Source organism: Ascaphus truei, chromosome 3, assembly GCF_040206685.1.
Source record: "Ascaphus truei isolate aAscTru1 chromosome 3, aAscTru1.hap1, whole genome shotgun sequence".
Classification (NCBI taxonomy): Eukaryota; Metazoa; Chordata; class Amphibia; order Anura; family Ascaphidae; genus Ascaphus; species Ascaphus truei.
Window position 1 is genome coordinate 315529003 of NC_134485.1, and position 18759 is coordinate 315547761.

The 18759-nt window shown below is 41.5% G+C and overlaps 1 protein-coding gene across 3 annotated transcripts in view; it reads right to left on the minus strand.

The window, feature by feature from the left end:
* The window catches only part of ENOX1 (ecto-NOX disulfide-thiol exchanger 1), a 628404-nt gene that overhangs the window by 499367 nt on the left and 110278 nt on the right, over positions 1 to 18759 (minus strand). For all 3 annotated transcript variants that reach the window (XM_075591092.1, XM_075591093.1, XM_075591094.1), the window contains exon 2: positions 7271 to 7360. The gene's annotated coding sequence lies outside the window, so the exon portion shown is untranslated. The remainder of the gene's footprint in view (positions 1 to 7270; positions 7361 to 18759) is intronic.

Consider the following 18759-nt stretch of genomic DNA (forward strand, 5'->3'; position numbering starts at 1 on the left):
TGTATTCCAAAATAACCAACGTTTTGGTCCTCTTACGGGACCTGCATCAGGGTGATGTGAAGACATTGAAAGACGCTGAACATATAAAGCAAAAGGAACCCGGAAGAAAAAGACCGCGAGCCTAGGGGCCAGGCACCGGAACTCTACCGGTCTCCTAGCAGCCAAATGTACACCATCTGTCTAACCATCAGGGTCAGCCCCCGTACACACCCATAACAAGTGAATAACACGTATTGCAAAACACATTCCAAATGGATGGGGATTTCAGGAGAGGCATCACTGAATAAATGCATGTACCAAATAATTACTTTTAATAATATCATAATCATATCAAGTGTAGAAAACATAAGGATAAACGCAAGTAATATACTATTACACAATAGAGAGGCAGCACACAAAACTGTTCCTGCTCATAATATAAGGAAAACCGATAAAGTATATTGACACAATCTTAGCAGCATAGAAGCGGGAGCACATAACATGTTTAGAACCAAGAAATTATGAAACCGGAGCAGTATAGCAAAATCATCTCTGCCATTATCAATGGCAATCACACATGTATCCTAATCATAAGTTCCATGTAGGTACACATGAACATCAAACAGGCAGGATAACCCCAACACATCATCATCTAATAGGTTGCATGTTCTTTAGCAGTTAAAGTCCTTGGGTGTACCAAGTCTAAAAACATAGTGTATGTATGTATGTAATAGGATAGTATAATCCATATATCATTCAGTACCAGATGCCATCATGGATGCTAAATATCAAAGTTCCTGCCTGAGTAACAAGCATCATAAATCCTGGAGGAAGAGTCTTAAAGTACCGGGAGGTAGTCCGATTAATCAAAACAAGCATTCACTTTATCCCGAACTCGTCAGGGACCCGTTTCCTGCATAATTAAAGTACATTCCTAAAGGTAATCAGCACAGCATCCAGTACATGTGCAGCACTGCTGTGTTGATAAGATGGAAGTCATAGCATTTACATCCCACCCAGACATGTAACTGAGCAATACCCATCGCCATCTGACCGTGAAACACACAAAGATCCATGTCCATATAGGGGAGGAACAGATCTGTAAGAGAATCCATGTTGTTCGGAAGTGAGATCTCGGTCTATAGCCAGGACACAACAAGAGGCACCTGCCATTCACTTTTACATGGAAATTGGCCGAACAAATAAGACAAGACAAGCTTGAAGTCCTGCTTTAACCCCTGTGGGGTTAGAGTTCCTAGGTTGAATTTCAAGCATGCTTCGAATAGTAGGAACAATTTATCATAATCTCCTTCACAATGGGGCCTTTTTATTTGTGCAATGGGCATATAACACAATGTGGCATGAATATTGGTGCACCAGATCAGTAGTAACAGTGTCACTTTGTGCTTTCCTGATAGCTGAAGCGGTGCAGGCTCATTCTCTCTTTAAACATGAAACTCGTGTAGCCATGCCTGGTCTGGCTACCAGTCTGCCCTCCCTGACATGGAAGCTCTGGTAAGAGCAGGCAGTGTCGGGACCAATTATGGGTTTTCCCCACACAGGCAGCTCCTTATAGTGACAGGGGAAGAGGTGGGACTAGGTCTGTGTTCTGCCCAATCCTGGGTTCAGACCTGGAACCTTCCCCCTACTGTACTTAGGGAGTTGCACACCCAAATTTAGGAGTTGTCTCTACCGTTGAGAGAGACAGGTAACACACAGGGTTGCTGTGCACTGGCATACCCTGATCCTCTCCCCTTAGGGGGGAGTGAGTGATTACTGTTCCCATGGCACTGCTAGTGGGTTAGGGAAGAGCAGGGACTGCTATGGGGGCCCTTGACCCATAGTGTATGTCCAGGGACCATCCTGGCGTTGGGAATCTACAGTGAACTGCATTGGGCAGAGGCCCACGTGTTACTGTATGAGCAGAAGAACAATAAACCAGTTCCAGTTGAATATATCTCTGGCCTAGAGTGTAATCTTTTTGGGGGGAGAGGTAACCGTTTCTACCGTAGGAAATTGCCTCCATACATCTGGAGCCTGCGGCAGATGGAGGCGCTGTGTACCCAGAGATAAGCAACTATCATGTATCCCAGACACCAGTCCGGATCTCCCCAACAACATCGGTGGAGACTCAGACCTACTGTGAGCCAGCAGGTGTGCACCAACCTACACCATGTAACGGCGACATCTCCAAGGGGTGGGGGAAACAGCGTTACACTCGTTTTCCTGACATAGAAAAGTCAACAGGGGCACTTAATAAAGTACACAATGTATTTAGTCTAAGGCTATGCTTATAGTGCCGGTGACGGCGATGCGATGGTCAGGCGACGGTCGCAGGAAAATCAAATAGAGATGACTTCCAGCGATTGCGACCAATCCGTCGCTCCGTCGCGCTTTCTATAAGAGCACGCGACGGCTGCAATGCATTTGTTTTGCCGCGATGTCGCGTCGCTGTTGCCGTCACTACAGTATAAGCGCAGCCTAACAGTTCTTAAAGCTTCTGATAGTGATTTTCTTGCCATGTAGTGAATGTGTGTATCATGTGCCCTTAATGAGGAATTAGCAGTTAACAGAGCCATAGCATATAAAAACTCCCTTGGGACGAGAAAACACTGTGTCGGAGAGTTGTATTTGTCAACAGGGCCTGTAATAACAAGTGAGTCTCTCAGGTTCGTACCTCGTTTCTAATATAACAAAGGGGGTTTAGCAAATACATGGCCTAGACTGGTGTCACATGCCAAAACATGCCAATCATCTAAAATACTATGTTTCATTTTGGTTGATGATATAAAATCTATTGTCATTAACAATATCAGTATGTTTAGGGATCATTAAAGAATCCCTATTCATATTATGTACTTTCATAGTGGCCCTATGGACTTCCTCATAGTCATAACCACATTCAAGTAATCGTTTGCCCATATGATTTAAAACATTATCCACCTCATCAGGATTACTGGTGGTTCTAAGTACTCGTAATAATTGGGACTATGAAATCTTATTTTTAGAGGGACAAGGGATGGCTAGAAAACAACAGAAGAAAATTCTTGTCTGTTGCCTTATGATAGATGCGAGTAACTAAACCACCTTCATGCTTCTATACTGTCATATCGAGAAAAGGGGGAGGCACCAGGGATTTATGGAAGGCTCTGATGGATATATTTTGGTACATAGAGCTCTATTCAATACATTGCAGTGAAATAGGGGGAAATCTTCCTGGTCGTCTTTTCTTGACTTACCACAGTAGTCACTAAACTAATTGTACGAAAGTCGTTGCAGGTGCAGTAATTCATTCATGTAGCATAAGATTTGCATGCATGGGTTTTGATGAGCACGCAGGTCCAGATCCAAAGATTCCGTTTCTGGCTTACCTAAAAAAACGCTTCGCTAAGTGTTCAAGTGCATCTTTAAAGCTCAATAATGTTAGGTTAAGTCATGTCTTCGCCGAAAAGGGCATAGTGTTAAGTACGTATAATGGATATTAGTGCTAATAATATGCAAAAGAGGTGTTCTGCCTAAAGAATCCACAAAGGTCTGTTAAGGTTAACACAGCGATTTAACCTGATGTTAGTTATGTATTATCTAAAGGTGGCATTACTCCCGCCCAGACTTATATAGGTTTTGCTGGAGAGGAGAGATAGATTGCTGGCCTCTTTAGCAGACAAACGGTTAATCACTGATTTAGAGACGTGCACGCTTAAGGAGCCTCTTTGAGACATGCATTCTGTATTTGCTACACGAGCCATGGGGAACCTGTACACACTTTTGAAAGCATTCCATTGGACAAGCTGTTCATGAACAAACATCATTAATTCTAGAAACATTATATTTACTTCTGGTAAATATGTAGTTCATGGTGGATGCTTTCCAAAATGTTTTTTCTTAATTTAAATTTCATCCAGTCATGTAATAAAAAAATGCAATATTAAATTATTCTGTCTTATATTTTATTTTAACATTATATACCTGTAACATGGCTGGCCCTGTTGCTTCTCTGCCTCCTGTCACACAAGCCCTGATAGGTATTGCAGGCTGTGATAGAATGATCCAGGGCCATTGATCCCCTTCTGCTATCCTCTGATTGACAGGATTGGAGGTGACATGGTTTGTGTGCAGCCAAACATAGTACAGGCACTATGCCCTCCCCTTCTTGATATCAGGGGAAGTGCCAAAAGTTAGTTGGGCAGTCCAGTCTGGAGTTGGAGACTGGAGGAAGGGCTATGAGTCTCTCCCATCAGGGATGAGCGTGCCCACTCAAACACCTAGGGGGTTGGGGAACATCTGCTGCCACAAAGGCTTCAAACCTGACCATTAGGCCTCTCTACTATCTGAGGTCATGCACCATCCTGAAGCCTGGGAACCTTTGATCAGCCTCTGCAACACTGTGTATGTGTATCATCTTCCAGTGACTGCAATAAAGAACCCCTTGTCTATATATTCCTGCCTGAGTTCACCGTCTATCAGGTAGGGGTAGAACTGTAATGTGCACCAGTGGGAGACTGTCTCTGGCTATCCTAGAACCACTGGAGCTGGAGGCGCAGACACCAAGAGCAAACTATGAGAAGCCAACGAAAGCCTGTCCTGTTCCCCATGTACTTACAAGGTTTTCTGCCTATGTGTTAATTAGCCCCAGCAACCTAATTTCTATTGACAGTAGATAGAGTGTCTCCACCCTCTCCCCCTCCCCCTTTGTTGCCTGTTTCCCTATGCCATCGTGGACCACTCAGCATCTCCTGTACCCTCATTTTTATACTTCTTTAAAGCAGAAGTCCTAGTGGCTCTTTTTTATTTTTTCTAGAATTGAAGCAGGGGGTCTCCGGAGCTGAACTGCGTAGATTTCAGCTGCAGGGACTCCCTGCTTCCTGAGATACGTACCTCCATGCTGCCGGTATCTCTCTTCAGATCAAATGTCCCAGTCACGCAGGTCAACAGGACGCCACAAGGGATAATGTCACGGCTTTCTGTTGGCCCCTGGGACATTTAAAGTCACCATTTTGTGAACCCAGCCAGGCCTCCTAAGAGAAGTACCGGCACCCCATATGGTGGTAAGATCTCGGAAAGCAGGGGGTTCCCGGAGCTGAAATCAACGTGGTTCAGCTCCAGAGACCCCCTGCTTCAATCCTAATAAAAAGAAGAGCCACGAGGACTTCTGCTTGAACTGTTCCCAGGACCCTTATTGAAGAAAAGGCATACATATGTACTTTTTCAGCCTAGCTCCATCTATTCAAAAAAGCAGGAAAGGAAGCTTACCTAGTCCATCATTGTTATCTCTGCTCAAAAGATAAACCCCTCTTTGTTTGAGCAGACACACACTACAAAGCGTGAAACCTAATATATTAGCCGTGTATTATCAACACAACCACAGTCCAGCCATAAAAAAACAAAAGGAAAATACTATAGCACCATATTGTCCTTTACACTGTACAGTATGTGGCCAGTGGTAGAAGAGCCGTGAACATAGTTGAACAAACAAGAACACAACAGTGAACATTCATCACGGCAGTGGGTTTTCACCTTTTAAAAACCACTCCGTTGTTATGACATTTCTTATCATTCCCAAGTCTACTTATTTGATGTACTTAACAATGCTTCCGTATCGGACATTCATTTTATAACAAAAAGTACGGTGTTACAGACAGCACACCTAAGTAGAATATAGAGTTATATAATGACCGGTGCACGGGAACAATAGGAGGGACCCTTAACCCTCCCAAATCTATAAGACAACAAAGGTAATGTCCCCAGCACGCTTGAGAATAAACTGAAAAAACACTGGAATATGCCAAAAAAATAGATTGTATTGTAATAGAAATGTACAATCATCACGGCAGTGGGTTTTCACCTTTTAAAAACCATTAAATTGTTATGACATTTCTTATCATTCCCAAATCTACTAATTCGATGTACTTAACAATGCTTCCCGTATCGTACATTCATTTTATAACAATACCATATCACATTTTGAGAGAGTTTATGGATTATTTCATTGAACGAATAGTTTAATATATAAAATAAAGTATATAAAATATAGCAAAATTATGGTGACTTGAACAGTAAAATACCCAACAATCATTTTTTTTTTAACCAACTGAGGATTTTCAGAGAACTAGAGAACACAAACAGAGTATCACAGCATTACAGGTTTGTGATATGTTCAAATAAATCAATATACTGTAAATGTTCTTTATAGATGTCGTTATATGAGGCTTCATATGCACACACAAAAATCTGTGTTCAACATCATCTGTAAATTCCCATGTTGGTGTATTTAAAAGTATCACAACGTACGCCTGTGACCTTACACTTCTCTGTGATCAGTACACCTGCTACAGCCTTTTTCTATACAAGATACAATATAATAATAATAGTATACAATATAGAGCCCTGGTTATCACCTTTTCATTGAAAATGTCTTCTGACTCAACAAAACACCAACTATTCCATCCTATGCCGTGATTTGCACCAGATAATAATTATCTTAAATTATGGGGGATCTTTAAAGCAGCAAAACATGAATAACTGCACGATTTTTCCATTTTATTTATTACAGGATTCAAGCAGGGGGTCTCTGGAGCTGAACTGTGTTAATTTCAGCTCCAGGGACCACTCACGTACAGAGATACTTACCTCCATACTTGTATCTCTGCAGCCAGGGAACTTGTGGGATTAACAAAATGGCGGCTTAATGTCCCACGTCTCGCGGGCCAATAGGAAGCCGTGATGTCATATGTTGCGGCTTCCAATTGGACCGCGTGATCTGGGCATTTAAACTCCACAGAGATACCAGCACCCCCTACGGAAGTAAGTATCTCTGGAAGCAGGGGACACCCAAAGCTGAAATTAATGCAGTTAAGCACCAGAGACCCCCTACATCAATCCTATAATAAAAAAACCAGTAAGAAAATTGTGCAGTGATATATGTTTATCTTCTTTAATAAGTAATATAGTGACCCTCTTTTCCCCACTGTTAAACGGCAAACAGCCGGAGAGGGCGCAGGAATTTATACGGTGCCTTTGAAGATACCTTGAGATCAGGCCAAGTCTCTGGCACATCTCTATACTGTCACACCAGTCACTTCAATTATAAACATATTGTTTTTTCATTCTTTTATTAACCCATTAATGCAGATACCATATTGCCCCAGGTAACCTCATAGGAGATATAGAAAAATAGGCATTTTTAAAATCAAAGTTAACTCCTTGGTTGCTGTATAATTATTAACATAACTGGGTAGGATAAAGGCATGACCGCGACATATTAATATATAATACCATTCAACAAACTCATTACCTTATTTGTAGGTGTCCATGGGTATTGTTCTACAACAGGCAATCTTTAGTGGACTTCGTAGAATATAGTTCCAAGGTAACACAGAAAGACCTGTAAAAAAACATGGAATAATTTAAGGATATATACAAAAGAGAACAACTAGCCGCTCAACCTTAATAAACTGTAATCAATTAGGTAGTACGTTTATGTGGTGTGCAGGGGGTAATGGGATTGGTAGATACAGAGTGATCCAAGAAGGATCGAAAAAGAGTCCCTGAAATTGCACTCATCCACAAAAATATATGTAGTAAGAGGGACAGATAGTCTGCTAATGATGTTGTATCTTAGCTGGTGTAGATGTTTTTTTGTGGATGAGTGCAATTTCGGGGAATCTTTTTCGATCCTTCTTGGATCACTCTGTATCTAATCATTTAAGGATTATAAGCTATCTGAAAAATGAAGACTGTTTATACAGAAAATTAAAAGGCGTAGTATAAAAACAAACTGATTTTCATCAGAAAAGAAAATCCCTTGTACTATCATTCAGAAATGGCTGAGAAGCTGGTGCCAACAGAATCAAATTCATTTGGCCAACAAAGGAAAGCTTAGAAAGCAACTGAATTTATTACCTTTCATAAAATCAGGCGTAGTATTTTTTTGCCTGGGTTGTGCAAGTAGGAAACTTTGATAAATATCCCCAACAGAATGTAAATACATAAATAAAGAATAATTGAGAGCAAATCAGATCACCTGGAAAGATAGGATAGTGTATAGATACGGCAGAAATAGGGACAGTTAAACCTAAAACTTCCAATTAGAAGGTTTACAAACACTGCCAATAACAATAGTTTAAAAACACTTGTACTCGCGTCATCTTATTAAAAGTAAAAAGCCAATAGCCAAGTTATTAACTCACTGAACACATCACTGCTTCTATTTTGGACGGCACCTTTAATGTGTTACTCTCATAGAAATTCAACCAAATAGCTTGGACTGTACAATAGAGAAAACAGTAACTTAGTAATGTAACATCTTTATAATAGCTTTGCAGCTTGCAGTTATAAAGCCAAATTTAGAAATGCACAACAACACATTCACGCATCATCTGGTGGTAGTTTCATAACCACATGAGATGAGAATAAGAGGTGGACAAAACCACTATTCAAGCCTTGCAAATATATTGCTAAACAGTGTTAAATGCAAACATCTTATTTAGGCCTTATTACAATATGCTGCGGCGCTGCTAGAAGTAAGCTCTGTTCCCTTCCACAGCATGGGACTAACGTCTTCTCCAGCATGGGGAAGATTGCTTCACACCACATTACAGAGGGGCAATAGCAAAAACTTTTACAACTTAAAAAAACATGTTGGAAACCAGTTTGCACATATTTGTGAATATTTGTGAATTTTGCCAATAATCTAATATAAAAAACCAAAAAAAAACCATGCATTTGTTTGGGCCTTGCAAATTGACAAATAGCCTTTCCTCGAACATTTCACCAATTCAATGATTTTTAGAGGTTTCCACAACTCTAAAGGGAACATTTTAGGGATTACAATGTTGTCATGACGAATTATAAAACTGACAATGGAGAACCCACAGGGATTGCCATATATTACCGCCCTCAAAAATAATCATTTTAGATAAACACTTTTTTGAAAGGTAAAAAAGTGTTGGGGGTTTTGATGGTGTAATATGTGACCAGGACAAACAAGGAAAGGTACAGTACATGCAATTTTAGATATTTAACTTTTATGGGTGAAACTTCTATTTAACTTATATTCCTATTGATGTCTCAAACATATTACAGGACTACAACATTTAGTTTAAGTGAATATATATATATATATACACACACACACACACAAAACAAACTGTAAGCACTCGTTCAAGATCCAATTAATAAAATATTATAATATTAATTCAAACCCAATGTAAGGTATATCATAAAGACAATATAGTGCTATAATAAAGATAATAGACAAAATATACTAATATAAACAAATGTGATGGTGCCCAATTAAATGTAAAAAAAATTAATAAAATATTGAATTAACAACAAATATATGAATGATGAGAATATAATCACAATCAAATTAAAAGACTACATAAATGTCAGTGAAAAAATTAAAATGTATCCGATGCCGTGACTTCTCCACAGCCTCTCAGAGGATGAACCAGATCCAGAATAAATCTAGCAGAAAAAGATATATATATATATATCAAATAAAAATATCGCTTATGAGCACATTCACATGTCTTAGACAGGTCTGCAAACCCTGCTTTTCACCATTATCACATAACATACAGTGCTTCCACTGCAGCAAGGTATTCTGGGAAATTACATGCAAATGAGCATGAGCATATATATATTGTGGTAGAGTCCAAGCAGAAGGGGCATCCAGGCTAGATTTCTACAGTATGCAAGCCGGGTGTTGCCCAGGAACAGTGGTCTGGCACACTTTTTTTTTTGTGTGGTGTAGCTCAAAAGGCCTCCGACCTCGATTTAGAAGATGGTGCCAAGTATTCTCGCCAGAATTGTAGTAACTGCAGCCATCTGTGCACAGAGGTTTCACGCATGGAAGTACCGGGAGGACAAGACTCCTCGTTCCCAAATGCTGTACCTCATTCATTTGGCACAAAAGTGGCTACTGCTAGAAGTCAACAGTCCCCCAGTGATGGATTGGCCTGCTGGATAGGGTCAGTGGGGAATCCATATAGTAGTTTCTCGTCAAAATAAAGGACTTTATTTCCCGGACTGGGAAAAACAGACTACAACATATTTTCTTCAGCAGTGCAAAGATTAGAATGAAGAACAGCATAAATCTGGAACATAAAATGCCATTTTCTGCCATGCTGGGTGTGAGTCCTATGCATTCCCAATCGTTAGAGCGGCCCGTCGCATGCCAGCGTTGGAAGCTCGGCGTGGGACAGAGTAAGGAAGAAGCCTGCAGCTGAGAGAGCTGGGGCCCGGCCGCGAGAGGACCGACAGCCGGACCTGGCTAGAGGTCGGGTCCAACTTGCAGCACTGGCCGGCTGGGCCCCTCGCAGCCACTGGGTCCGGGACACCTGTCCCGGCTGTCTCCCCCCCCTCCCCTGTTGGCTGCCCTGATCTTTGCTACTTCTATATAATAAAGCCTGATGCATATCAATCTTGGCTCTCATCAACAAGTAAATAAAGGATTTAAGCTATATAAAACACTGTATCCAGGACACCATTCAGGCAATTTCACTTAATACAATAATTGTGTCCATCCTTCCTACGACATGAAAGGATCCAAGGCACAACGGATTTCTTAGAAAAATTTATTATCAAAAATCAGCAGCTGATTTTTGATAATAAATTTTTCTAAGAAATCCGTAGAGTGCTGATTTTTGATAATAAATTTTTCTAAGAAATCCGTAGTGCCTTGGATCCTTTCATGCCTTAGTATAGGATTTTACAGAATTTCCCGGACCCAGGAGCACCGGTGATTAACCACAAGTATTTTGTTTTTCATTGTGTACTGTAGGTGTGCAGCACTGTTAATCATTTTGTCCTCCTTCCTACGAGCCATTACTATTCAGGGGATGCTAAGAACCAAAGGATAAGTGAAACATTAGCTTGACTATCTGGTCTCTCGTTCTACAGCTTAAACATACAGCACCAGCATCTGTAACTGGCCTTCTCTGATATGTACACTGCACACTGAAAAACCGCACCAAGCTATGTTCTATGTCACGACTAGCTAAACCGGGTCTATTTTCAGCAGTGGGTGCAGCAATATATAATGATTGGGCTACAGAGGAAAAAACTACAAGTACTATCCTCTCACTCACCGTGAAGTGTTAACAAAGAGGGAGAAGCTAAATCTGTGCTATCAATAGAAAGGATTTGACTCAAATATAATTTCCTTCCCCTCCTTTTCTTTCTCACCACTTGGTAGCAGGATTTTCCTCTACAAACAGCTACTAATTCGATACAACCTTGTGGATGCTTCATCTAATGCACTCAGTGTGACAAAGAAACAAAGTCATCTGGTTTTAGTACATTGTTTATTGTGTATTTTACTTCACTATTTGATGCCAGTCGGACATGAGTAATATCTTACAGTATATTCACAACTCTCGCCCTCTTTCCTTTTTTTCACTGGGGGTGGAGGAGTGTAGTTACAATAACATCACATTCCCTACTAGGGGGAAGGTCCTCCTTTTAACTTTTTTTTGTGTGGTTATTGGTATGGTCTGTTCTCAGAATATAGCTTTATATACATTTGTGGGAAAAAAGTTAGGTTTTAATGATTTACTAGTGGCCACTAGATATTGAGTGCACACAACAAGGGGCTATTTCTTTACCTCAACTTGGGTTTGTTGAGTGTTGATGTATTTTCCCTTAGTGCATCAAATTTAGGAAATTCCAGGAAGAGAGAGTACTGCATGATTTGTTGTTCAAAGCGTCAAATAGCAAGATGGTGAACAATCCATCAGCAGATAATTGTCAACCTCCAATTTACAACCCAGCAGAGTAAAGCCGCTTTCATGGATAGGTAGTAAGCAAAAACAGTGTCAATATCAGTTTTGCCATTAAGGCCTGTGATTCCAAACCAACTCCAACAGTACAGCAATCTGATTGAAATCAGGAAGGAATTCATTTTTTCCCCTTATGAGACATCATTGGATAGTGTTTCACTGGGGGTTTGTGTTCCTCTTCCTCTGGATCAAAATACAGTAAACAGAAATACAGGATAAGTATCTGTTGTCTAAATTTAGCACAGGTTGAACTCGATCGACATGTCTTTTTTCAACCTCATCAACTATGTAACTTTGTTACATTGCTCCCTATTTATGGCATCATTCACTGGATCTTCCAGAGGACCTAGCTTTGTTCGTGGTAACTAATTCTGAAGGCGAGATAATAACGTTTGAAAAAGGAAGATAATAAAGCAGACCTTCAATCCTCCCAAAATACATTTCTTTTGTATTGTATTGTATGTCTTTATTTATATAGTGCCATTAATGTACATAGCGCTTCACAGTAGTAATACATGTGGTAATCAAATAAATAACAGATAATATAAATAACATCATGGGAATAAGTGCTTTAGACATAAAAGTAACATTAAGGAAGAGGAGTCCCTGCCCCGAGGAGATTACAGGCTAATTTGACCATTTTTCTTTTACTGGCGTCAGCTGCTATTGAACTGATCTTAAATTATTTATCCAAACTAATAGTGGTGATTATAAAACCCCAAGTAAAGCCTTCCCATAGCACTCTCCTTACCTATTTATTTGGCTACCTGTTTAACCAAGGCTTCAGCTGGCTTAAGTTCATTCACGTCTTTCCCAACTCACGTATCCCTAATTCCAGCCTTAACAGGAACATTCTTTACTTTATTAAAACATTGCAAGGCAGAGTGCACACCTCCACAGAAAGAGCACTCAAAAGTTCTCAATATAAGCCCAGCAGAATCCCTGTTCCACAGGTAGGGGCTTGGGGGAGTGAGAGACGTTTTGGGAGAGTGGGGGAGACTTAATATCCTTATCTGCCTCAGCATATTGGCAAATCTAACAATTCCCACACATAAACATAACTGTAGATTTTGGCACCAGTTGGCTAAGTGATAAACCTATCTGCTTTTATCTTTCTTGGTGCAAATGCAGTCCCTGCCCCGAAGAGCTTACAATTTAAGTGCTATGTAGGAAGAACGTACAGAGACCGTAGGAAGGTGTTCTGGTAAGTACGTCTGCAAGGGGCCAAGGTCGATTTATGAAGTGTAGCCATGGAGCTACCCACATGCTTCGTCAAAGAGGTGGGTTTTAAGCTAGGTCTTAAAGGTGGATAGAGAGGGTGCTAGTCGGATATTGAGGGGAAGGGCATTCCAGAGGGGTGGGGCTGTCAGTGAGAAAAGTTTAAGGTGGGACAGGGCTTTAGATACAAAAGGCGAAGAGAGAAGACATCCTTGAGCATAATGCAAGAGTCAGGATTGTGTATAGCGAGAAATTAGGGCTGAGATGTTAGGAGGTGCAGAAGAGTGTATAGCCTTAAAAGTGGAATCTTGTGTATGATACAGGATTTGGTAGGAAGCTAGGAGAGGGATTTCATCAGGAGAGACTTCCGTATGAGAAGCTCCGTTTTTAACATTGTATTGTATTGTATTGTATGTCTTTATTTATATAGCGCCATTAATGTATATAGCGCTTCACAGTAGTAATACATGTGGTAATCGAATAAATAACAGATAATATAAATAACAGATCATGGGAATAAGTGCTTGAGACAAACATAACATTAAGGAAGAGGAGTCCCTGCCCCGAGGAGCTTACAATCTAATTGGTAGGTAGGGAGAACGTACAGAGACAGTAGGAGGGAGTTCTGGTAAGTGCGTCTGCAGGGGGCCAAGCTTTATGTATCATGTGTTCAGAATGTTCACAGTGCTATTCGTATGCTTCTTTAAGCAAGTGTGTCTTAAGGTGGGTCCTAAAGGTGGATAGAGAGGGTGCTAGTCGGGTACTGAGGGGAAGGGCATTCCAGAGGTGTGGGGCAGTCAGTGAAAAAGGTTTAAGGCGGGAGAGGGCTTTAGATAAAAAGGGGGTAGAAAGAAGACATCCTTGAGCAGAACGCAAAAGTCGGGGTGGTGCATAGCGAGAAATTAGGGCTGAGATGTAAGGAGGGGCAGAAGAGTGTAAAGCTTTAAAAGTGAGGAGAAGAATGGAGTGTGAGATGCGGGATTTGATTGGAAGCCAGGAGAGGGATTTCAGTAGGGGAGATGCTGAGACAGATCTAGGAAAGAGTAGAGTGATTCTGGCAGCAGCATTTAGGATAGATTGTAGGGGAGACAGGTGAGAGGCAGGAAGGCCGGACAGCAGGAGGTTACAGTAATCAAGACGGGAGAGAATGAGGGCCTGAGTCAGAGTTTTAGCAGTCGAGCAACAGAGGAAAGGGCGTATCTTTGTTATATTGCGGAGGAAAAAGCGACAAGTTTTAGAAATGTTTTGAATGTGAGGGGTGAATGTGAGAGAGGAGTCGAGTGTGACCCCTAGGCAGTGTGCTTGGGCTACTGAGTGGATGATCGTAGTTCCAACAGTAATGTGGAAGGAGGTAGTAAGGCCAGGTTTGGGAGGAAGTATGAGGAGCTCTGTTTTAGCCATGTTGAGTTTAAGGCGACGGAGGGCCATCCAGGATGATATAGCAGAGAGACATTCAGAAACTTTGGTCTGTATAGCAGGTGTAAGGTCAGGTGTTGAAAAGTATATTTGTGTGTCGTCAGCATAGAGGTGATATTTAAACCCAAAAGATGTTATTAGGTCACCTAGAGAGAGTGTGTACAGAGAAAAGAGAAGAGGTCCCAGGACAGAGCCCTGGGGTACCCCCACAGAGAGATCAATAGAGGAGGAGGAGGTGTTAGCAGAAGAGACACTGAAAGTACGATGGGAGAGGGAGGATGAGATCCAGGATAGAGCTTTGTTCCGAATACCAAGAGTATGGAGAATGTGAAGGAGAAGAGGGTGGTCCACGGTGTCAAATGCTGCAGAGAGGTCGAGTAATATGAGCAGAGTGTAATGACCTCTGTCTTTGGCAGCATGGAGGTCATCAGTTATTTTAGTGAGGGCTGTTTCCGTGGAGTGAGCAGTGCGGAAGCCAGATTGTAGAGGGTCTAGGAGAGAATAGGTGTTGAGAAAATGGAGCAAGCGAGAGAATACAAGACGTTCAAGGAGTTTAGAGGCAAAAGGCAGGAGGGAGACAGGTCGATAGTTAGAAAGACAGGTAGGGTCAAGCTTGCTGTTTTTGAGTAATGGTATGACTGTTGCATGTTTGAAGGAGGATGGAAAGGTTCCAGAGCAGAGGGAGGAGTTAAAAATGTGTGTGAGCGTAGGGATTATAGTAGGAGCAAGAGGTTTTAGGAGATGGGAGGGAATGGGGTCAAGAGGGCAAGTGGTAGAGGGAGAAGTGGCGATCAACAGCGACACATCCTCCTCTGAGACAGTGGAAAAAGAGTCAAGGAAGGCAGGAGGAGAGTTAGGAAGAGGTGTAGGATGGGAAGAAGAAACAGAGGGGATGTTCTGACGTATGGATTCCACCTTTTCCTTAAAATAGTCAGCAAAGTCCTGAGCGGAGATGGAGGAAGGAGAGGCAGCTGAGGGTGGTTTGAGTAGAGAGTCAAAGACAGAGAACAGTCGGCGTGGGTTAGACTTGTGCATGTTGATTAGTGCAGAAAAGTAGGCTTGTTTAGCTTGCGAGAGGGCAGAGTTGAAACAGGATAGCATAAATTTGAAGTGAAGGAAGTCTGCGAGAGTGTGAGACTTCCTCCAGAGGCGTTCAGAGGAACGAGTGGAGGAACGCAGCATGCGTGTGTGGGAATTTAGCCAGGGTCTAGGGTTAGAAGGGCGAGTGCGGCAGAGAGAAAGTGGGGCATGTAGATCAAGAGAGGAGGACAAGACAGAGTTGTCGTTCCTGACCAGGTTGTCGGGGTCTGTAGCAGAGCTGAGAGAGGAGAGGGAGGAGCGTAAAGTGGACTCAAAGTCAGGTAAGTGAATAGAGCGCAGGTTTCTGCAGAACCGGGGTGTAGATGGAGGTGGAGAAGGGGAGAAGCGAGATAGAAAGAATGAGATGAGATGATGGTCAGAGAGAGGAAAAGGGGAAATGGAGAAATCAGAGAGAGAAGTTCTTAGTGAAAACCAGGTCTAAGTAGTGGCCATCCTTGTGGGTGCTGGCTGCAGTCCACTGTTGAAGGCCAAAAGAAGAGGTTAGAGAAAGAAAGCGGGAAGCCCAAGGGAGAGAGGGGTCATCAATGTGGCAATTGAAGTCCCCAAGGAGAAGAACAGGGGAGTCTGAGGAGAGGAAGAAAGAGAGCCAGGATTCAAAGTGAGAGAGAAAGGCAGAAGCGGGATGAGTAGAGGAAGGTGGGCGATAGATGACCGCCACATGAACAGGGAGAGGAGAAAAAATCTGGACAGTGTGAGCCTCAAAGGAGGGAAAAGCAAGAGAGGGAGGAATAGGAAGGTTTCGGTAACGACAGAGAGAGGAGAGCAGGAGCCCCACGCCTCCACCCCTGCCATCAGTGCACGGAGTGTGGGAGAAGGAAAGGCCACCGTAGGAGAGGGCAGCTTCCAGAGCAGAGTCAGACTGAGTGAGCCAGGTCTCAGTTATAGCAAAGAAGCAGGGAGTGAGAGAGAAAGAAGTCATGCACAGAGAGGAACTTGTTAGAGAGGGAGCGAGCATTCCAAAGGGCACAGGAGAAAGGGAGAGAGGAGGGAGGGTGGCAGGGGATGGGTATGAGGTTGGAGGGGTTTACACCAGAAGGAGTAGAGGTTGTTAAGTTTGAGTCGGCAGAGGGCCATCAAGGAGGATATAGCCAAGATACATTCTGAGACATTTTGGTCTGTACAGCAAGTGTAAGGTTAACGGTTAAAAAGTACATTTGTGTGTCTTCATTGTAGAGGTGATATTTGAACCCAAGAGATGTAATAAGGTCACCTAGAAAGAGTATGTAAATAGAAAAGAGAAGAGGTCCCAGGACAGACCCCTTGGTACCCCCACAAAGAGATTGATAGACGAGGAGAAGGTGTTAACAAACAAGACACTGAAAGTTTCATGGGAGCAGTAAGAGAAGGTCCAGGATAGAGCTTTGATACGGATACTAAGAGTTGGGAGAATGTGAAGGAGAAAAGGTTAATCCACAGTATGTGTAAGTGTGTGTGTGTGTGTGTGTGTGTGTGTGTGTGTGTGTGTGTGTGTGTGTAGCTGGGTGAGGGGAGGGAGAGAGTAGAGAGAATGGAGGGAGTGAGAGAGGCTGGAGAGAGGAAGGATAAGGATGGGGCGAGAGGCTGGAGGGAGAGAGAATATGAGTGTTGTGGGAGGAGGGGGAATTGTGGGGGGGGAGAGAGAGGATGAGGAGAGAAGGGAGGGGATGTGGAGCGGGAGAGAAATAAACCAATAATACAGCATAATTGGGGACGCTATTATACAAATACCATTATATTTATTTATTTTTAAGTGATATCATTTGTTTTATGAAAATCTTTTTATTTTGTCTCGGTTTTTACTTTTGGGAATCTTGTCATTCTCTTCCAGTAGGTGGTACTATGCCCAGGACATACTTGAAAACGAGAGGTAACTCTCAATGTACAGTATTACTTCCTGGTAAAACATTTTATAAATAAAAATAAATAAATAAAAATAAATACTGGTTAAAGTAGTGCTGCTGTTCTTATTTCCACAAGGGCAAGGTCCTTTAAAAATTGGACAATTTATGTACTAAGAACAAAAAGAACCGAGCCTAGTTAAAATAGAATTTCAAACAATGCCCGAGGAGTTAAAACTGTATTAATTATTTGAGTGTATTTAAAAGAATCTGTATTCATTTAGGGTATAATAGCTGTCAGATAATACACTACCACAAGATGATGGAGCAAATGCTGACATTTTCAGGGTTGAACAGTCCAGTCAACGGAAACAGACAAGCATGAATTCTGACATTTTCCCTTCAAAATATTGTTTACCTTTTAAAATAACCTCACCTGCCATTTTCATTTAACTTTCCCTTTTCAGCTATAAACCGAGTCAGTGCCCTTCCAACTTAATTATCCTCTCAAACTCCCTTGAGATCTTGTTATAAAAACTTTCTGGGAAGAATAAATAACCCATTCTACCTACATACCAAAAGAACAGGATTCAATGCTGATTACATTTGAATTAATTAGGCAAGGACAGTTTGATACCAAAGAGTAAAATTTCCCACGTTTGTTTTATTTTTTTTATCTGAACCAGGCAACATATATTGAAATTGTTACCTAAAAAGCATTTACTATATTTTTAGAAAGATTTTTTTAAAAAGTAGGCCTGAACCTACATGGCAAAAAGAGAAAGAATACAACTTTTGGGAAACCCAAAACATGGGCTGCTTAGGATCTCATACTGTACCTAGCTGAGAAAAATGCTGCAATGATCCCAATGGTGCAGTTGTCTAGTCTGAGCGGTGCCGCGGGATAAAATGTTTTACCTCTGGTTTTCTACAAATTAGAGATTGAGTGGAGGATTCTGCAACGGAACCAGTGACCAAGATAAAAAGGAAATGTCATTTTGTACAACTTTTGTTTTCTTAGCCTAGATAAGTGGAAGTGCGCCTTAATGACACTATTTTTTATATACCTCTTGTCTGTAACTGCTTATGACGCATATGTTTGTTTGTGCATTATCTACATAATGGAATTCAGAGCCTACCTTAAAAAAAATAGATATATCTTTTATGGTAAAATATTTTTCATCAAATCAATTACACCTAGTGGACATTAGGGTCGCTTTACGATCCTATGATTCTTTTTTAAAAAGACTGGTGTACTATATTGAGAAGACAATTATCATAACTCTCCATGTAATAACCATATGCGCCAGTGTGATGGTTAACCTACCATTTCATTGTTGATCTCTACAGTACATTTAGTAGTCCCCGCTTAGTCTTTAACATTGTTCTATAGTGGTTTTAACCTTGGACTATGATTCTGCAATATTTCTTTATGGCAGTAATGCATG